Below are 22,907 nucleotides of genomic sequence, written 5' to 3'. Positions count from 1 at the left end.
CATCTCGCCTCTTGAATTTGAGCCGTGCTTTCTTACTTTGCCTCCAAATTTGAATTTTGAGCGTCGATACACAGCAGAGTACCATTGTCTTTACTTTCTTCATTTTTTTAGATCGGTGTTTGTAACACAGTATTTTTTCAACATTCCTTGATGAAGCACAATTTTAAAAATTTTTTTGTGATTTGTCCTTTTGATTTGATTTTATCTTTCTATTATAGCTTCTTTGATATTCTCTTTTTACTTGAAATTGAAAATTTTTTTTTTTGCTCTTTAATGTTGTCCTAACTTCGGAATTTTCTTTTTCTTTTTTCATTTAAGTATTGTGATGTAAAAGAAAAAAGAAGAAAGACTAGAATTTTGGTTTCGATAAAGTGAATTGATTTAAGTGAAATGAAATTCAATTTCTTTAGTTAGCACTAAAAGAAAGAGTTTGGATATGGAGTACCGTTTTGGATTTGTTTATGTTCTTGGTCAATTGCTTTTTTTCTTTTATTTGGCTGAAGGCTTGTTTTTGTTTCTGATTTAAAATACTTGTGAAACTAACAAGTATGTCTTGGGCTATAACTGTGAGTGTGGGCTGAATGCTATTCGGCTTGTGTCATTGCTTTTTGGGTCAGTTCTAATTTAATTTTTTTTTTTGCACACTAAACAGACCAAATCACAAACAATTTGCTAATAACACAATAATGTTTTAGTTATCATCTTCACAATGTTTTAGTTATCATCTTTGCAATATTTTAGTACTTCAAATTCAACAGATCCCTTAACTTTTGACAAATTACACCTTTGACTCCTCAACCCCTCAACTTTTAATAAATTATATTTGACCCCTCAACTTTTGACAAATTACAATTTGAACCCTAAACTTTTGACAAATTAAATCCTAAACCTTCAATTTTTGCCAAATTACACTTTTGACCCGCATTTCATAAACATCAATTTTTCAAGTCTTTTGTTTCTTCCATCCCGCGATCTTGCAAAGCCATTTCAAACTCCTTCTCTACAGCTTTCTGGAGATCCACTTGATCTACAAGAATATTCGCTTTCTTAGCCTTTTTCTTCGGAGCCTGAACCAACAACATTCAAGGCGCACTAAGCCAAATTATAAATGCCGACTTGACCATGCTAGACAACTTATACTGAAGCACAAAACCTATTAAGGAGAGCAAATAATATGCATACAAGATTAAATATGCATGATGGTATAGCAAATTATCAATATAAGGTGTAAGATTCACTTTAAGCTGAAGCAACTTCATGCAGGTTGATTTCAACACAGTATTATGTGAATAGATGGAAATAACACCCAAAAAAAAAAAAAAGAATCACACACATATATTCAATGATGAGGTCATATCTGCAAAACTATCATGTATGATGCTTTCTCAGATTGTTGAATAGAAAAATATGTTCACATCGGTATCCCATCTTGGTGTTTTCTGCAGCTGATTCTTCGGAAACCGGAACGTCAACTTCTTCCTGACCTTGGGGAAATTGCAAAATGAAAACTTTTATTAGATCACAGGAGCAGATGCTCTCTGAAGTCATGTCAAACGAGAAAAATAAATCACTAAAGCTTTTACACTTACAGTTGCTGAATCAATAGAGACTTTGATGATTATCTGATCCAATACTTAGCTGTGCATCTGGTCCAGAACCTTTCCATGAAAGGGAAATTGCAAAAGGAAAACTTTTATTGACCTATACAGTTCAACCTAAGAAGACAATGTCATACCGGAAGGAAAATGGAAACTTAGTCTTGGTGTCAGAACAGTTTACTGCAGAGACATGGCAAAAATAATTAAAAACGTTCCTTTTTACAAAAGAAGAATAAGAAGATAAAACTCATGATCCCGAAATGGCATCCAGAGTTTTACCGTGAGTAAGCACTTCAGAGAATAACATAAATTTCCACAACAAATTGTTTACATGAGTGCCTCTGGAGTGAGAATAGAGAAAGTAGAAAGAAAGAAATATTACCTGAAACTCTCGTACTTAAAAAGTTGGACTAAGAATTGCACATTGCAAAGCACAACCCTAAGCAACACACTCACTAGTATTCATTGTTTGTGATAAATTGCAGATTTCTGGAAGCTACTATTAGAACGGGACAGTTTTTGCTGTCTTTGGAGGAACCAGAACATTATCTTGCCTATATAAGTTGGTATTTATTTTTAATTAATTGACTTTTAGTACTATTGAATATTAATTGAAATTGACAAATTAAGTAAAATGAAAACCATTTATAAATTGCAAAATAGATTGCGTATTTTAGATAGAGATTTGAACACGTATATAGAGTTGTGAGATGAGAGAGGTGAAATGATTCTGTTTAGGGACATAGAGATCCTTTCAATTTGTCTGTTGCGAAATTTGTGTGTGTTTGCTTCGTATTTGATGTGGGAAATAAGTTAATTAACGCTATTATGATTAAAGATGGTAATTACAAATTGTATGATCTCTCCTTATATTATATAATGTGTTGCCTAATGTGAAAATAGGCTGATGTGTTTGAAATTTGAGAACTTTAGAATGTTCGTATAGTAGGGGAGACTATGTCGAAAATTTTAAAAAAATTTTAAATAATTTAAAAAAAATTAAACAGCAGATCCTTGATGGCAAATGTAAGAGGAATTGTAATGCAAATAACTCAAAATCAATCTTGAATATACGATATAGTCTATTTAAATAAGGAGTTTTGTTTGAAACCGTCTTTTAATTATATTTTCATAAATTATTGTGTTTTCGAATAATATTGTTGTGCATTTAATTTTTATTTGTTTTTGAATAAATGAATTGTATTATTTTGTTTTGTAATTTACTTAAATATTTCAACTATTTAAATGTATGGTACTGCAACAATAAATATTAACAACAATAGCAAACGGTGGAGTAGGTGATTGCTTCTACGAAGTTGATGATGGATTATTGAATGACAGATGAAAACGAAAGTAGCACTGCCATGCCGAATGCCCAAGACGACTACATAATAGGCATCTGATGCGATTTTTGTTTGCCAAGAAAGATTCGGATGGTTGAGTTGAATGTTGAGCTTGCGTGAGGTTGGCTTGGACCAGGGAAGTTCAGGTTGATCATGCACTCTTCCTAAGTCGTAAGGAAGGTTTCGAGTTCAGCAATGGTCCAAGGCTCTTTGCGATCAGGAACAAAAATACGAAACACTTTGTAATCTGAATTAATCCCATCCAAGATAGCATCCACAAGTTCATCCATGGTGAGAGGAGAGCTAACTACAGCAAGAAGGTCAATTATTTTCTTGATTTCAAGAAGGTACTCTATAATCATTTGATCGAGTTTTCAATTACTTGATTCTAGACTTAGTGTGTGTAGCAAAATGTGTGTTGAGGCACTCCTAGATTTGATGAGCACAGTTGCAACCAACCATACAATTCTGGAAAGAAATGTCCATTGAAGAAATAACCATGTCTGAATTGCATAGTCTTGCTAAATCCATGTTACATAGGTTGCACATTCTTTAGCTGCAGCTTTGTTTGCATCAGTGTCAAATAGAGGTGGTCCCTTCTTCGAATCAAGTTGATCTCCAAGATTCCGAGAGAGGACTAGGGTTGCACACGGATCGGATCGGATATAGCCTAAAATTTTATCCGATCCGCACTGCATTCACCGGATCGGATCGGATATTGGGTATATCCGCATAAATTAAAAAAAAAAAATTATTTTGAGATTCTGTTTGTTGTCTTTACAAAAAAATATTCAGAAAATTCATTTTTTATCTGTTTAAGCCTATTTACTCGTAAAATATTTTCAATAATAGTTCTCTTAAATAACAAAAATAAAATAATAACACAAGATTTAAGTTTAATTATTCTAAGTTGAAGTACAACATAAAAAATTAAAAACAAAATATTATAAAATTCATAAAATAACTCGCTAAAATTCATATCACATTAGGGTTTTACACTCTTAAACTATGCTATTTATATGTGATGTGCAGATATGCGGATTTGCGGATCGGATCCGCGGATATCACTGCCAAATCCGCAATCCGATCCTACCATAGTACGGATTCGATCCGTTCCGATGGCTCTGCGAATCGCATAATATCCGCAAAATTCGGATCGGATGCGGATAATTACCGCGGATATGCGGATATTATCCGATCCATGTGCAGCCCTAGAGAGCAGCCCTAGAGAGGATAGTAAGAAGGGCAATTTGCCGCCAAAGAAGAAAAGAGTTTCTCTTTGAGTTGATCAGGAATAGGAATCGATTAATTCTTGTTTGTGAGATTTGAGACGGTGGTCATGATGAACAAAATGTAAAGAGATAATTTGCTCTTAATACCATATTGAAGGTCACATGGATCTTGAAATAAACTAAGCTGAAAATGAAACAGATGATTTCATAGTGATATTATAATTATTGCTTCTTTTTTATTTACAATAGAGCAATATTTGTTATATATAGTTTAGCTTTAGGGACCAAACATACAGGAGAAAGCTAGCTGACTATTAGTACATACAACTAAACTCCTAAATACTTTTAACTTATCATAAGTGGTTCAAAAATTTAAAATGCTTCTATTATATTTTATCACATACTTTTAATATACTTTATTTAGTGATTTTTCTTGTTACGAAGTATTTTTTTTCACTTCTCTTTTCAATTTAAACATTCTCCATTTTTATACTTAACTATTAACAATTTTGCAATGATGATAGTACTGGTCACCTTTTGAAATGAAATGAAATATAATAAATTTAAAAAACTCATTTCATACAAGTAAACTTGTATATCTCATTGACTCATTGAATATTTTGCTTTATTTGACTCATGATTTTGATAGGTATCATCGCTGAAATGGCTTTCCCTCAGTTTAATTCAGAATGGCATAAGAATACGACAGATATGATCGATATTAGTTTTTAGCTAGAAATTATAATATGAAGAAACTAGTAAGAGTTTATCTTCTCTTTTCACAAGAGTGATAAGAATTTATACGTAGTATCATTAAGTTAAAAATAAAATCATTGTGTTATTAATTATTTTTTTCTTACTACTTGTATTTTTAAAGGTACATGCATGCAATAAGCACTAGCTGCTGGATTTGAAGGTAAATTTGGAAATGAAAAAAAACTGTACAAATGATTATCACTATTCAAACCACAATTTGATATATAGCACTTGGACGCTTATTATATCATTACAAGAAGATATGCATTGAGGATTGGACTTACAGTTATGGCATACGTGATTCATACTTCTATGGAAAACCAAACTCAACAAGTAAACAAGTGATATAATAATATAATTTTTTAACTTCTTTTTTAAAAGTATATTGAGATTTAAATATTCTTTTGTATCTTATCATTACAGAAGTGTCATGTGCGTTTTTGGGCGTTGGAGTAACTATACAAGAGACGGGTCTAAAGAGAATATCATGAAATATTTACCTCAGTTTGATCCTTCGGGAGTTACTACGAGACACTTTAAGGATTATAAATTTTTCAATCATATTAAAACCATTTACACGGTGCAATACCTAAGGAAAAGTCTCGTACCATATTATCTTATAGACTGACTACCATTCACCTAAAAGATTTTTCACTTATTTGAATAATTGGAGCCTGATTTTGGAGGAAATGGTCGCCGCTTTCATTAATTTTAACTCTATTGTGGAAATTTATGGCTTTGCATGTGAGAGATACACTAGATTTAAAGAAAGCGAATGATCTTCGGCAGTAATCCATAATCCATCTCCTCCTTCGAATCAGAATTAGAAAATTAGATGGTAAGAAATAATGACTCTGATCAATTTTTTCGTCAGAACTCTTTATTAATTTGACTCCAATGTTTTTTAGACACGCAATCTCAATTGGCTTCTAGTATATTTTTTATTTTGTTGTTTTGGTTTGTTATTTTTAGTTTGTCTCTTGATATACTTTGTAGAACTGATGCTCACTATGTTTTGGTTTTGGTAAGTCGAACTTATCGGGAAAAAAGCATGGAAACAGGTTATTTTCCATAATTTTTTCTATAAGTTCTACTCACCAAAGCCAAAAGACTACGTGATCAATCCTACAAAGTATATCCAAACGCAAACTGATCATAAAGATAACAAACAAAAACAAAAAAAAACAAAAAATATACTACAAGTCGGACAATTTAAATTGCGTGTCCAATAAATATCGAAGTCAAAATACCAGAGAGTCCTAAACAAAGCCAATTCACCAAAGTCACTATTTATTATCATCTAATTTTTTAATTAATGAGGAGGAGGTAAAGGATTACTGCCAAAAATCATTTCGCTTTCAATTCCCTTACATGCAAGGTCATAAACTTCCACAACAGAGATAAAGTTAATAAAACTGTCACTCTTTTTCCCAAAATCAAGCCCCAACTAGTTAGATAAATGAAAAACCTTTTAGTTGCACCATAGCCGATAAGATACTGTGGTATTGCGGCTTTTCCTTAGGTGTAGCTGTGTTCGTGTAAATGACATTCTTATGATTGAAAGATTTATAATTCCTAAAGGATCTCATAATAACTAATGGGGAATCAAAATGACATAAATATTTCATGACATTCTCCTAGATGCCTTCTCTTATATAGTTCCTTTACTTAGATTATAATTACGCCAACATCTAAAACACACAGGACACTTTTATAATTATAAGATACAAAAAAAATATCTAAATCCCAATATACTTTTAAGAAAAAAAAAAAGTTGAAGAAACTATATTATTAATCCACCTGTTATTGGTTGAGTTTGGTATCGACACAATAGAAATATAAAGCTATAACTGAATTTCAACCCTCAATGCGGATCCTTCTTAGAATCACATCATAAGCATGCTATATACCAAATTATAGACTGAAAAGTAATAATCATTTTTACCGTTCTTTTTCACCTCCAGATTTACCTTTACTTCGAATCCTACAACAAATGCATACTGTATACATGTACATTAAAAAAAAGCAAGAAAAAGAAAAAAAAAATTAATAACAGTTTTATTTTTAACTTAATGAAGCTCTATAAAAATTCTTATCACTCGTGTAAAAGAGAAGAACGAATGACTTGGTTTGTTTATATTCTGATTTGTAGCTAAAGAAATAATATCTGTCATTTTTTTTTCCATTTCCAATCAAACCGAGAAGAAACCATTTAATGAGATATACAAGTTTATTTGTATGAAACGAGTTCTTTAATTTCCTACAGAATACTATTTACATATTTCGGTCAAAAAAAAGTAACAAGTACTATCATCATTGTAAAATTGTTATTGACTAAAATAATTAAATATAAAAATAGAAAATGTTTATATACTTTTAGTCCGCTAACTATACATAACAAAACTTGTTCTATTGAAAATAGAAGAGAAGTACTAATCAATTATATCACTACGAAATTAGCTTAGTCTATTTCAAGATCCATGTTCATGGTGTTCGTGACCTTCAATATGATATGGTATCGAGCAAATTCGATCCACACTCTATTTTAACCTTCTTCATTTTTCTCACCAACTCCCCATCTCCTCTTATTTTTCTCTTTACATTATAGAAAACTCAGAGCCACATGTAACTTCAAGGACAAGATAAGAAAAGCTTAGGCAAAAACCGAGAAATTTTGAAGATGATAGAGCTGGTAAAAACTAGGAAACTGGAAGGATATACTCCTGATACTAATAGATTGTGGAGATTTAGAGATCAATTGTGCATACCAAACCATTGAAAGTTAAAATAGGAAATCTTGGAAAAGTCACATAAAGGGAGTTTTGCCATACATCCCGGTATCATTAAGAAGCACCAAGACTTCGAAAAGATGTTTTGGTGGCCACAAATAAAAAAAGAAATAGAGGAGCACGTAGCACAATGCTTAACGTGCAAGTTAAAGTTGAACACCAAAACTCATTAGACTTCTCTTACCCTTGGAGATTCTAATATGGAAATAGAAGAGTATAGCTTTAGTTTTGTTTCTGGGTTGACAAGAATGTCTCAAGGACATGATTCCATCTGTGGTAATCGTGGATTGCCTTACGAAATGTGCACATTTTCTGTCTATATATGTTACCTGGCCTTTTCTTCGGGAAATTTAGCCCAGATGCGCATTCAAGAGATCGTAAGTAACTAGCACGTTTATATGTATATTGTACATGGCTGCTAACTTTCTAACTCCACAAACCTCTATTATGTATATGATCTCTATTACTGTGAATCTTATGGATGGTTCTAGTGATGATTTGATATATATGGATGCTAATGTTTATGTCTATGCTTGTTAATATTTATTATTGCAGTACCAAATATTTAAATAAAATAAGTTAATTATATTCTGGTACCTGTCATGTCTTTAAATATACCAACTCGAAATATTTAAATAAATTATAAAAAATAATACAATTTATTTATTCAAAAATAAATAATAAGTAAATATACATTATTCGAAAACACAAAACAATAATTTATGAAAAATACAATGAAAAAGATGATTTCAAACTCCTTATTTAAAAAGACTATATCGTATATTCAAGATCGATTTTGAGCTATTTGCGTCACAATTTCTCCTATTTGTCATTAAGGATCTACTGTTTCATTTTTTTTAATTATTCAATTTTTTTTTTTAATTTTCAACGTAGTCTTCCCTACGGTTTGGACACTCCAAAGTTCTCAAATTTCAAGCACATCAGCTTATTTTCACACATTCACCAACACATTACATAATACAGAAAGGCATCATACAATTTATAATTACCATATTTAATTATAATAATTCTAATTAACTTATTTCCCACATTAAATACTAAGCAAACGCAAACAAATTGGAAGGATCTGTATGTCCCTAAACAAAAATATTTCGCCTCTTATCCTATAACTCTATCATAACTGTTCAAATTTCTATCCAAAATATACAATCATTCTTCAATTTATATATGATTTCTATTTTACTTAATTTGTCAATTTCAATTAATATTCAATAACACTAAAAGTCAATTAATTAAAAATAAATACCAACCTACAGGCAAGATAATCTACTGGCTCCTCCAAAAACAGTAAAAATGACGAACTGTCCCGTTCTAATAATAGCCTTCACAAATCACCAAAAATCTGCAATTTTTCACAATTGAAATAGAGCCAAACTCAATATCCAAAAGACAGGAGTACTCAAAATGATCAGAAAAACTTAGCTAATCGAAAAAGCTAAACCAGTTAAATCGATGTTTCATTAAACCAAATTCTTCAATGCCTTCCCATCGGCCGAGGTAAATATATTTATCGCGCCAATTAAACATTTTGAATTAATATTTTTTCCAATGCCACAGGTAGTTGGCAAAAAGTAAAAAATCTGCCCCTACCAACTCCCCATTGTCACCTCTAAAATTAAATATTTATCGCGCCAATTGAACATTCTGAATTAATATTTTATATTTTGTTTGATGGATTAGAGTCTGAGACCAAATGCTAGTATGTAATTCTAAGTTTCTAAAATGCAAAGAACTCAAGTCCCCCCCCCCCCCCCAACAAAAAGGAAGAACTCTAGTAGCATTCAGGGAGAATTCATGGTGGTAGATAGTATTAGTTGTGGATACATTCATACGTCTTCTCCCTCTCTGTTCTACATTCTCTTGCTCTTCGCTACCACACCGTTCCAGATCGGATTCTCCGCCTCCTACCTTCTCATCCTCCTCTGTGTTCGCCATCCCTCTCTTTGGTAACACAATCGCGCGGCCAAACACTAGTAAAATTCAATATGGTAAACGTGGGAAGTTCGTACCTTCTTTCCTCGACGGTGGCGACCTCGACCGCACCTCAACCTCTGCCTTCTGCTTTCTTTGTTTATGTTGAAGGTGGAACTAGAAAAGAGAAGAGTGAGGGAGTGAACCATCATCAAAAAATACAATGACAACAGGAAAAAAGACAGAACTTAAACAGCATTGTGTTAGCGATTTTGGAAATTACTATAAAGAGGAAAAAACAATGGAAAACCCTAACCTAGGGGCAAAAGACAGAACTTAAACAGCATTGTGTTAGTGCTTTTGGAAATTACCATAAAGGGGAAACCCTAACCTAGGGGCAAGAGAAGTAAAGGAATGAAAGGAATGGTGGAAAGAGAGAAGAAAGGGGAAGGAAAAGGATTAAGTTAGAGAGAGATGGGAGGTTAAGTGAACTCACGCAGCCCAGCAGTGGACAGAAAGATGAAGATAGTGAGGAAGAGAAGAGGCGGAGGAAGGTGCTAGAAGAGGAACCTCTGCGTCCTACCTCGCCTCTTGTGTTTCCACTGGAGGTGGAAGACCGGTGAAGAATGAAGTAGTGAACTGCGACCGGCCACTTTGTGTTTGTTACTGAGCAGTGAGCAATTGAGCATGTTCCTTATAAAAGGCCAAATACTATTTCAGTATAAAAATTTGTTGTCACCTGCTCATTAATATTAATATTTAGAGTAATTCTCCACGTACAAGTGATTTTTCATACAAGTCATACAAGTCATTTATAAATACATTGTTTCACGTTTTTTTTGTGCCTCTTTTTCTTCTTCTTTCTCTGTGTTTCCTCTTCCTCTTCTTCTTTTTCTTCTTCTTTCTCTGTGTCTCTTTTTCTTCTCTTCCTCCCTCTTTTTTTATTGAAATTTCTTCTCCTCTTTTCGTTTTCTCTTTCTCCTTCGTCAAAATCACCAGAAAAAACGAAAAAACATTATTCAAGGTACTTTTTTGCCTTCTCTTTTCCTTCTTCTTCTTCTTGCTATACGTTCTTCTTCCTCTTCCTGTTCTTCTTTTTTATTTACGTGCTTTTCTCTTTATTTTCTTTCTTCGTTATTCTCGGTTTCCATTGTTTTTTGACATCAAGCTCTGAAATCGTTTTTGAAGAAGAAGAAGAAGCAGCAGAAGATGAGGAGGAAAAAGAGAAAGAGTTCTGAATTATGCATAAAGTGTACTTCAACGAATTTTTGGTGTATTTCTTAAATTCTTTAGGTGTATTTTTGTAATCCTTTGGGTGTATTTCTATAATTCTTTGGGTGTATTGATTTCAAGAAGAAATATACTGTCTCTCCCTATATTGGGTGTATTTCTTAAATCCTTTGGGTGTATTTCTGTAATTGTTTGGTTTATTTTTGTAACTGTTTGGGTGTATTTCTGTAATCCTTTGGATGTATTTCTATAATTGTTTGGGTGTATTTTTGTAATCGTTCGGGTGTATTTCTAAAGTTCCATCATCTTCAAAACAATTTCAAAGCTTGATTTCAGAAACTATGAAAATCGAAAAAAACATAAGGAGATCGAAGGCAAAGAGAGAACGCTTTTCCATACAAATCATACAAGTCATTTATATTCACGCTTCTTCTTCTTCTTCTTCGTCTTCTTTTCTGTAACGCACGTGTTAGGCCCAACTTCTTCTTCTTCTTCTTCTTCTTCTGCTTCTTCTTCTGTAACGTGCGTGTTAGGCCCAACTTGTAAGATTTGTAAACAAAAATGACTTGTATGTGTAGCACTCTTATTTTTAACTTAAAAAGGTTTTTGTAATAAAAATTTATTGTAAAAGATATAATTTTATTGCATTCTTTGTTTATAGAAACCAAAATAATCTTATTACTTTTTTAGTCTATATTAATAAATTTCACTTAAATATATTAATAAATTTCACTTAAATATAAAATTATGTATATGTGTTTAAATAAATATTGTTATAGTGCTACTGATATAAATCCAAACAAATTAAAACTTTAATAAAAATAGTTTATATTTTAATTATGGCGAAAGCTAGTGCACTCCAAGTAAAGTATAAACTGCAGTACTCTTTTAAAGTTAACCTACCATCAAAAGTAGATAAATTAAATTTATTTATTATTGTTATTATTTTTTTTGGTCATAGGCTGAATAAACAAATTGACAGTGAGCTTTCCTTTTCTGGGAGTGGGTAAACTGATATCGTTTTGTCATAAGACGAGGTCTCCTGGTCCGAAATCTCGTCATACCGTGCTACTATTGTACCTTACACTTATTCTCTATTTTAGGGCTAGCTCCCGTAGGTGTGCTATGCTCCTGACCTTGTCTGCAAGGTCCCACTCTGCTTTTTTGTCATTTTCTCCCATGGTTCTGTGTGGACTTTGGTCTTAGCGTGCATCGAGGTCGGCGAGGAAGATGCCTGCCGCGTCTCGGAATCTCTTGCGGAGGGCCGAGCTGGTGTTTTCACACTCTACAGAAACTTCATGATTAGGATTTGGTGAAGATGACAGCGAGCGGATAGGTTGTTGATCATCTTTTTTTCGAGGATGATGTTGTAGGCAGTAGAGTCCTTGACAACCACAAATTCGGAGAGGATGTTCTTCCTCTGGCTTCTAGTTTCGATGGTTAGTAGTAATAGTATGGAATTGTCCAGTTTTAGAAACTTGTCTCCGAGTTCGGTAAGTGGTAACCCCATTGTGGTGGGTTTGCAGATTTTCGTTTCAGAGACCCAGCTTGTCAAAGGCTACTTTGAAGAGGATGTTGGAATAAGCTTTAGTGTCGACCAGTATTCTTTTCACAAGTCTGGTTTCGACTTTTGCCGAGATGATCAATGGGGCGTCTTCCGCCGAAGTGCTGTGTTGGCAGTCATCGGAAAAAAATGTGATTACCGCTAGAACCGAGAAGATTGGTGCTTGGTTTCTTATAGCTAGGACTTTGAGATCCTTTTTTATTGCTGATTTTGACTTTTTTAGCGCGTCCATTCCGGTGATGACGTTTACACTTATGGTGGGGTCAGTTTTTGGACTTTCTTGGGATGCCTATTGTATCGTCTTCGGGTTGTGTCCTTCACGTTCTTGTGATCTTTCTCTTTTAGTTCTCCAAGGTTCTCGAATGATTTTGACAAACTCGGAGAGCTTGCCGTCTCGGATGTCTTTTTCGAGGGCGTCTTTTAGGTCGAAGCAATCTTGAATTTTATGCACATATCATCGGTGGTAGTTACAGCTTGCTGCGACCTGTCTGTTACTTTAGCTAACGCGCCTTCGGAAAGATGCCTCGTTCCGCTATTTGGTGGCAGATGTCAGTAATGGGCACGGGTAGGGGTGTAGTTCGAGAACTTTCCAACCCTGGGTGGTCGGTTGGCATTCACGGGTTTGAGGTGCTCTTTTGGTGTATCTCTTGATGGTGGGTTACTATGAGGTGCCGTGTTACCGTGCTGTCATTTGTTGGCGGCCACGACTTGGCTTACCTCTTCGTCGTTTATGTATTCCCTTGTGATACTTTGAATTTCGTGCATGGTCCAAACTAGTTTGGTGGTGAGGTGTTTCTGGAAGTCTTCATTTATGAGGCCATTGGTTAGACAGAGACTGGCGACCGAGTACGTGAGTTCGTCGGCCATTAGGCACTCATCGTTAAACCTATTGAGGTATTTTCTTGTGGATTCATCTTTTCTTTGGGTGATTCCGAGCAAGATGATGGGGTGTTTTGCTTTGGTGATCCTGGTGGTGAACTGGGCCATGAACTTTCTGGATATGCCATGAAAGTTGGCTGTGGAGTCGTTTGGAAGGGCATTGAACTATTTGATTGCGGGACAGGCTAAGGTTATCGAGAAAGCCTTACACTGGACCATGTCGGCGACTCCTTCCAGGTTCATCCTGGCCTTGAAGGCCGTTAGGTGTTTCTGGGGATCTTTGGTCCCGTCGTATTTCATGTCAGTTGACTTGTTGAAGTCCTTCGGGAGTTTGGCTCTCAAGGATTTTTCTCTGAATGGGATGGCTTCCATTACCACGTGCATGTTTCTTGCTCGTTTGGCTTCCCGATGGTGCCGTCGGTTGTCTTTTCCGCGTCGGTGTTTCGGGTCTGGGGAAACGCTGCGGTCGTGCCGTTTGCTGTGTCATTGCTCAGGCAGCCTGGTGTTCCTGGTATCGTGGTGAGATCAGGTCCTGGAGGTCACTTGGCTTGCATGCTCTGGGTGGTACCGTTCTTTGGGTGTAACTCGGCCTTTGAGGTTTTGCACCCTGAGGCACAGCTCTTGGATTTATCTGGAATGCCTTCTCTTCCAGGCCGTCGAGTGGTCGGGCTTCAGTGGGAGAACGGTTGTCCTCTCTTGGTTGTTGCTGGGTTGGAGTTGGTTGGCGATGTGCCGCACTTGTTATCCTCCCGTGGCTGGGAGGAGTGTTATCTTGGAGTTCGGGAGTTTGGCTTTGTGGGTTTGAGTTGGGGGTGTTGGCTGAAGGATTGCTTCTCGAGGTTCTTCGTCATGCTGCCACGATTTGACAGTCCCCCGCATCTGTGCAAGAACCTTGAGAACTTTCTTGATCTCTTGGCTCCTGAGAGGTCTGAGCTTGGCCACGGTGGTGGCGTTAAGGAGGTCGTTCATGATGAGCTTTCTTATGAATTTTCAGTAAGGTCTGAATGAGGGATCATGGCGACAGAGTTGTCATAGGTGAGGTGGCGAATGGCAGAGGTTTGGAACCTGGTGTTGAAGGAGGTGACCTCGTGGATTTGGAGGAAGAGCTTGAAGAGTTCAAAAGAAGAAGCAACCACAGTGGGCATGGAACTGAAGTAGAGGGAGAAGATGGGGCCATGGCGCTTGGAGAGACGGATGAGGGAGTGGTGAATGAGAGGGTCCAAGAGGTGGAGGTGTCCCACTAAAGGGAGGCGAGACTTTGGGCTCAGAGAATTTGGAATTTCACCGTTGGAGTAAGGCGAAGATGCATAAAGAGTGCTATCACTAAGAAGGTGATTGCAAGTCGAAGAAACATTGTTCCTTTGGGATTTTGCCGTTAGAGTAGGGCGAAGGTATGTTATCACTAAGAAGGTGATGCAAGTTAAAGAAACATTTTTCCTTTTGCTCTCTGTTACAAGCAAGAAATCAAGTGAGTGAGTTTGAGGATTGCTCTTTTGGGTTATCCGTCAAGCCGCCACGACGTTGCAAATTCTCCACAGACGGTGCCAATTTACAAGATGTCTCTGGTACGGGTTGAGAGATGGATAGAAAACTTTCGGATCGAGGCAGATGCCGGATTATCTGACTGGAGCAATGGGGGGTAGTACCTGCAAAGACACTCCGACGCTCAAGTCAGAATGGATCAAAGAGGTATAAGATGCGAGGAATGAATGAATACTGAAGGGGCTGGGGCTCCCCTTTATATGAGCGATGGTAATTATCTTATCTTTTCTTATTTGGTTAAGATAAGGGAGGTATTTGAATTTGATTATTGGTTATAAGCTCTAGTGGGTCGGTTTTGGACCTTCTAGATGGGCGAAGCGAGTCGGATCCGGGTAATCGGGTTCAGAAATCGTTTCGGGTGTAGGATTCGTGGGTCGGATCCGTAACAGATTTTAAATAACTAAAATATATCATTTTAATAGGGATGTTAAAACAAATCAAAACGGATCATTAAAAGATAAAATGGATTAAAGTTTAATGCCTCCCTAAACTAAAAAAATTTAGCAAATCACATCGTCAAACTTGCAAGATTTTATCGAGATTGAACGCCAGTCGTCAAATTAGAGTTTTATTTTTTAATAAAATACTCGTGGTATATACACACACAAATAAAATTATGATTTATGAACACGCGCCTTTCTCTTTTTTTTTCATTATTTGTTTCATTTTCTATTTTTTATTAGTTTTTTTAATAAATAATTATAATAAAAATAGCGTTATCAAACAGGCCAACGTGATCGGTTTAGATCTGATTAATTATAAAAAAGATTTAGTTAACTTATTAATTCTTATAATGTTATTATATTTTTAATAAAAATCAATATAATTTACAAAATTTATGATTGGAGTTTATATTAACAAAAAATATGTAATTAAATTTTTAATAATTATTTTTCTAAAAAAGTATAAAATAAGAATGTTTATTTTTAAAATATTTTATAATGCATTTTATGACGAATTAAGAATAATTATAATGGGTGAGTATATGAATTAAGAATAATTATAAAGAGTAATTTTATTTGGTTTCTCTAATATTAAAATTCTAATTTTATCGTTGTATATATATAATTGGTGAATACAAATGAAATACTTTTTTTTGTTGATTACTTATATAGTTTTATTCATGTCTTATAGGTAGTGTTTGTTTTTGGGAGGCATGAACAACACTTGTTTAAAAAGTGTTTGAAAGCAAAGACATGGACAGTGGACATATTGTCTTCGAGATAGTTTTTTATACTTTTGTATTCATTTCTTTTATGAAGGACAATGATGGATACGGAATTTGAAAGAGACAGACAATTTTATAAATTTTGTTTTTCTTTTTTTCCACTATTACCCCTTCTTATTTTTTCTATTGCATTGTTCAGAAATACTTTTTTCTTCCTGTTCTTTCTCTATCTCTTTCTTTTCCAAGTACTCTCTCTTTTCTGTAGAATTTTTTATTGGGGTAGATAATTCTTTTCTTTTTATGGTTTTACTTTAATACCATTTTAACATTATATTATATTATTTGATTTGTAATAAAAATAATAACAAAAATAATTAATCTTAAAACTTTTGAAAAATAAATATTATCAAAAGTAAAATTGATCTTTTAAAATACTAAAAATAATTTATAAATTGTAATTGATTTTATATAATTTAAAGAAAAATCAGTTTTTTATAAAGAAAAATTAGTTTTTAGATAAAAAAATTAGTTTTTTTTTAATAAAAATAGATTTTTATATGCAAAAACTAATTATTTTTTCATGTAAAAATGGATTTTTTTAAAATTATTTTTTATTTAAAATTAATTTGGTTTATTAACTTAAACAAAATTTTTATTAATCAAACTCAAATTTATTTTTTTTGTTAATCTTAACCATATGTATTTCTACATATTAATAATAAATTTTAAAATAAAATAATTATATTTATAAATTTTATTTTAATATAAATACTAATATATTTTTTTATTAAAATTTTTTGCCTCTTCAAATATTTTTTTCAAGTTCCGTCTGTACTCGTACTCTCATTTTTTATTAAATTAATTTGTATTGATGTAAAAAATTTGGAATCACAGGACTATTTTAGTCATTTCATATAATATTTTAGTCTTGTCCATGTGTATCCAAACATAATATTAGACATTACATTAGTATCTTGTCTATCATATCCAAACATAATATACAAAAGATAATTTTTAGTGTCTCCGTTCTATTGTCTCCGTTTCAGTGTCATGTTCTGTCCTGTCTCTAAAAACAAACACAGCCATAAATAATATAAAAATTAGTAAACACTTTTTTTTAATGAAATAAATCTTATATACTAGAAAACTAACAAGAGTCCATGCTCACATGAAATTTTTTCTCTTTTTTTTTAAAAGTAAAATTTTTTTAAATGTTAATTTTTTTTATTTCTGCAGTCAACTTAGAGAATATATTTATTAGATTTCGAATTTTATGTTAACTTTTGTAAATGTTAGTTTTTTTTATTTCCAACCCAGTTTTTCTTTTTTCTTTCTGATTTGTTGGACAAAACGGAAATCCAAGTGCCCAAACGAAAGAAACAGCTATGGCTTTCGCATTATGGGTTTGTTTGGGTGAGCTTTTTAAAAAAGATCTTTTTTCGAGTTATCTTTTTTTAAAAGATCTTATAGAGAAGTAAAAGTAATTTTATGTTTGGATATCTCATGTAAAAAGGTCTTTTTATCAATCAATTACGTTTGGGTATAACAATATAAAAGTACTTTTTTGTTTATTTATTACATGAAAAACATCTTTTTTTTAAGGAAAAAAGATCTTTTAAAAAAAGATGTAAATTACAGCTTCTCAAAAAAGATCTTTTTTTTTATTTTACTAGTGCTTTTACTTTTACTACTAGAAATTTGCCAAACACATTAAAAAATAAAAAAAGATCTTTTTTCATTGAAAAAAGATCTTTTTTTAACAAAATAATGGCGCCCAAACATGCACTATGTTCTTCTTCTTCTTTCTGTTGAGTAATGTTTGTAATTTTATTTGTATTTTTTATTTAAATCTTATTCGTTTCATATATAATTTGCATTTCTAACAATTCCCCTTCAAACCCAACCGATAATACCTTTTTCTTTCTCGGCGATACTTCAAAACTCCAATCGTCGCTGCTGTGCTCTTTAAGAGAAATTGTCAAATTTCAAAATAAATAAGTATAAAATGAGCAAATGGATATTTCAATGCAAAAATTTTAATTTAATAATATTTAAAAATAAAAAAGCAGCTAGACAATTAAAAAATTATTACATTTTATTTAAATAAAAAAAGATAAAATTTAAATCTTTGCAGTTAATCAAAAACAAGAGAAAACCATAGAGAATAGTGTTTATTTGTAATAGTAATACGAGAAAGATGAAACCACGTGTGACATAGATAATAACGGAAGTCGGAAGAGGAACGGGCACTGATTCACTAGGTATACGAGATGCAAAACCACAGATATGAAATTCAAGTTCGAACCTACCATGACAAAAAGACGATCTGCGGTTTCTTGTCCAAACTCTAGACGACCATGGAAGTATCACGACCAGAGAAAAAAGAGTGCCGGATATTGTAGTGGCACAGCAGTGGTCAGAGACTGACGGCGTCCTGGAAGAGTTGCGTGTAGTGACCGGCGGCGGCTTGAAACTCGTGGTAGGGCAGCGGCCTGGTGGAACCTTGACTTTTTAGGGAGGTAGTCTTGCTTTCTGGTTCAACATATTGAAGGAGAGGGGTAATTCACACGGTCCAAATTTTTTACTGGGTTTTTTCTCTTGGGTTTTGTCCATATTTCAAAAAAACAAATAAAATAAAAATTTTAATTATAATATTAATAATGTAAAGAAATTTTAAAACTTCAAATAATATAAGAGTATTGCAATATCTCTAAAATGATGTATCAACACACATTATAATAATATAAAGAAATTTTAAAATTCTAAAAGAAGTATTGTAACATCCATCAAAAACTAATTAATAAAAATAGTAAAAACTACATAAAAAATAATGACTACGGTCAAAATTTTAACAAAGATTTACTTAATAATTTAATATTTTTGTAATATTTAAGATTTAATAGAGGTGCATTATCCTATATTTCTATATCAAATTGCTTTAGTATAATTTTGTTTATATAATTGATTTAGGTAATTAATAAATTAATTTTTTTTAAATATTGGTAATGATAGATTTAGTGAATCTTTTTAATTAAAAATCATATTTTATATTCTATATAGAGAACGGTAGCATCTTATTGTATGAAAGAAAAGAAAAAATTTGAGATCAAATCAGATCAATTCAAAAAATAATATACAAAAAATATGAAAAGAATCAGGTCAACTTAATAATAATAATTTCAGAAATATTTTCTTTGACTCCAATATATCTATAAATAGAGAGTTACTTCTCCCACTAATAAACACAAACAAATAGAAAATATCACTTTAAGTTTTAAGGTAACATCACTCTTTTACTATTTTATTATTATTTGCCAGAATACTTTCAACTATAATATTGGTGTTCTTGTTATGATACTCTTTTTTTTTTTATTGCCACTCCAAGCCTTGCACACTTGGATTCTGATTTAGTATTTTTTATTTTCTTGAGAAAAAGAATACACGGTTTGATTATATATTTTACTCTTTAAAATATTTTTTTAAAAATAGCCAATTTTCTTAATATTTTAACAATGATTTAACATCAACTTAATATCTTTTTAGTATTTTTTTAAAAATAGAGGTGCATTCGTTGTCAATTTCTTTTATATATTATTTTTTTAATATATAATATAATTGCTTTAGATAATTATATACAAATTGAATACTTATACCTATGAATAAGGCAAATTATTCAAATTATAATTTTTCTAAGATTATTGCTGCGATAACTTGATAATATGTACATATATAACGTACTAAAAATAGTAATAATTGCTAACATAAAAGTTTTTCTTGTAATACTAGGAAATTAAGCATTATAATCCTGCAATGGCGAAAGGAATACTACTTTTTTCTCTGTTTGTCTTTTTAGTACTAACGCAAGCAGGTATAATCTATTTTTTAGTCCTTTATTTTTTCTCTCTAGTTTCTTTATTGTTCTTGTGTTTTTTTAAAAAAAAAAATAATTTTTAATTGTTATACAAATTCACTCAAATTATAAAATATATAATAATTTTGAAACTAATGAAGTATAATATCTTATTTTTTTTAGTTAAATATAAATATAAATATCTTTAACTATATCCAATTGCATTTTATAAAAATTTTAAATTATTTCATGCATAATTATTCTTTCTTAAATATTTCATATAAATGTATTATGTATATATAAAAGTAGAAGTTATTTATAAGTCATTTTATATTTGAGAGATATTTTTATTTAATTTCAGTAGTATCTATATATATGTTGTATATACAAAATAGCTTGATTATATTACATAAACTATTTTGTATATTTTGGATGTGTTTAATTTTTCTTCTAATTTATGTTGAAAGAAACGTTGTTGATGATTTTCAGATTGTATGAAATCTTTTGAAGTAACGAAATGTTGTTGGGAATATCATCTTGGTAATGATGTTTGTGTCGACAGTACTTGCAATTCAGTATGTCAACAACATTGTAAAGGAGGACATTGCAGAAATTATGATAAACATATATGTCATTGTGCTTGTTAGTTAATTATCACGATTTGTAGGAGAGTTATATTATGAAAGCAAGATTTTCAATAATTATATTCAACTTATATTATGTTGATTAGTAAATTATTAACAAAAAAATTATTTAGACTATGAATAAAATGATGAATGTCATCGTCGAGTATTCTATTTTAATTTCTAAATTTTATTTATGTAATTAATATTTCGATTATATGTGTTTTTAAAATTAAGGGTGATATAAAATTAGAAAATAATGATCAAAAAATAAAATCTATTATTCTATTACAATTTTTAGACTTTCCTCCTTTAGTTGATTTTGTTAGTTAATTATTGATCTTCTGGGCTACATATAAGTTTATACTCTTTAATGGTTAAAAAAAATAATGATATTTTAGACTATTCATTTAAAGTATATATATACTGGATTATTATATACTTTTTTGTTCGCCGTGTGCATAAATTATATACGCAGAGAAAAAACAAAACGGCAAAAAATATTCCAAATAATAATAATAATAATAATAATAATAATAATAATAATAATAATAATAAGAAAAAGTATGGAGAGCCAATGAAATATTTGTACAATGAAATTTAGAGATATTCGATCTTTAGTGAATGATTTTATGACATAAGATATTTATTATTCCTGATATTCAAATAGTTATTCTAAATAGCAATTTGGCCAGCTGCAGTGACCTAGAAAGTTGGTGGCTTGGCTTGGTTAGGCACAATAAAAAAGAAGTCATTTATATTGCATTGGATTTTTTTTTATATATAAGTTGGTCCTTGATTTTCTTGATATTTTTTTTCTTCTTAATGGGTCCGGCAAGAAAAATAAGAAAAAGAATTTTAAATTTTTAATACCAATAATAAGATTAATTAGCTAAGATAAAAAAAAATATTCATTAGCTAAAATATGACTTTAATTTTAATTGATATACTTATTTTTTACAAAAATTATGGCATATATGTTTTTTAATTGATGGAGAAAATTGGTAACTAATTTTATATAATATATATCAAAAAAAGCTTTTTTTTTGTATAATTTAAAAATGAAAAAAGAGTTATTGACTTTCTTTAATTCATTTGTAAATTAATATTTTATGAGAAATTTTTGAGAATAGCAACTTTTAGTAATTTTGGTCATTATTTAGCCAGCACAAATATTAAATTATTTTTAACAAATAAATTTTATTAATTTATTTATGCAAATTCTAAAAAATATAAATGCAAACTGTATTGATTTATGTGTATAAAATTCTAGTAAATATAAATACAAATTATATGCTTTTGTATATAAAACGTCTGTAAATATAGATATAAATTATTGTTAACAAAAAATAATACTATATGCTAGCGACTATGTAACATTGCTCATATTCTAATTCAACTTACCATTTTTCTATACATAATTTTGTATCTCTTTTAATTACTTACAAATTTATTTATTCATATATTTATAATAATAACATTTTATTTATTCAATTATGAAGTATATTTAAAAATTGGCATTATGTTTTCAATTATTTACATATTTATTTAACTATTTTGTTTATTAATCTGTTAAATACTTCTAAATTCTAATAGTATTTAATTTATATACTTGATACATAATGTATTAAAATGACTAAAAAATACAAACAGGAAAATTTTATAAGGAGACTAATTATGCCATGTTTATATATAAATGGTCCTTGGGTTTGATGTAGTGAAATTCACTTGAGTTTTTAAAATTTGTAATTAAGTAAAATAATTACATCAATGAAAAAATTTGGAAAAAATTGAAGAGTTATATATTTATAATGTACATTGTCTTTGATTTTTAGATCAAAAAGCACAATTCGACTCCCTTATAATATTTTTTAGTTGTATGTAAATTAATTAAAAAAGTATTTTAATTTTTTTAAATTAAATTTAAAATTCTAATTTCTATTAGAATTAAGAAACTTTAATCCTAAAAATAGTTACTTTAGAATGTAAAAAATTAAATATGAAGATCATGAACTCATTTTGAATTAATATTTTGTTATTGATTTTATTTAATTAATAAATACTACATATTAGTAATATACACAATTTAGATACTGTGACAATAATTAATACATATAATTTAAAATAGGTTAAAGATAAAGTTTTTTAAAAGTTATTAAAAAATGTAAAAAAGAAAAAAAATGTCATTTTAGTATCTTTTAGAAAAAAGTAAAATTTTCTCAAATTTTATCAACAATAATATATAGCAATAGATAAGTTTGGATTAATATCATAACTAATTTATTACCAATATATTTATTTCACTTATTAATAGTGGAAGATTGTTTCTACCTAAAAATTAAAGATTCGTTTTTGACAAAAACACTGTATGTTCATTGTCAAGTTGACATAAAACTAGAGT

General features: G+C 31.0%; 1 long non-coding RNA gene and 1 pseudogene across 3 annotated transcripts; both read right to left on the bottom strand.

The window, feature by feature from the left end:
* Positions 1-668: 668 nt before the first annotated feature.
* On the bottom strand, positions 669-10,373 carry LOC112726882 (uncharacterized). 3 transcript variants are annotated; one of them, XR_003812594.2, is made up of 6 exons: positions 10,147-10,373; positions 9,749-9,827; positions 8,990-9,081; positions 1,590-1,658; positions 1,334-1,508; positions 669-1,067 (listed from the first exon to the last, which is right to left on the bottom strand). It is a non-coding gene; the product is annotated as an uncharacterized lncRNA (long non-coding RNA). The 3 variants fall into 3 exon arrangements; XR_003165467.3 differs by having other exon boundaries at positions 1,334-1,479; XR_003165469.3 differs by lacking the exon at positions 8,990-9,081 and having other exon boundaries at positions 1,334-1,479.
* Positions 10,374-14,064: 3,691 nt separating this feature from the next.
* Positions 14,065-14,677, bottom strand: LOC114924893 (2-hydroxyisoflavanone synthase-like; annotated as a pseudogene).
* Positions 14,678-22,907: the final 8,230 nt, after the last annotated feature.

The sequence above is a fragment of the Arachis hypogaea genome, chromosome 12 (genome assembly GCF_003086295.3).
Source record: "Arachis hypogaea cultivar Tifrunner chromosome 12, arahy.Tifrunner.gnm2.J5K5, whole genome shotgun sequence".
Classification (NCBI taxonomy): domain Eukaryota; kingdom Viridiplantae; phylum Streptophyta; class Magnoliopsida; order Fabales; family Fabaceae; genus Arachis; species Arachis hypogaea.
Note: the sequence above shows the minus strand (reverse complement) of the source record. Positions and strands in the feature narration are given on the sequence as shown.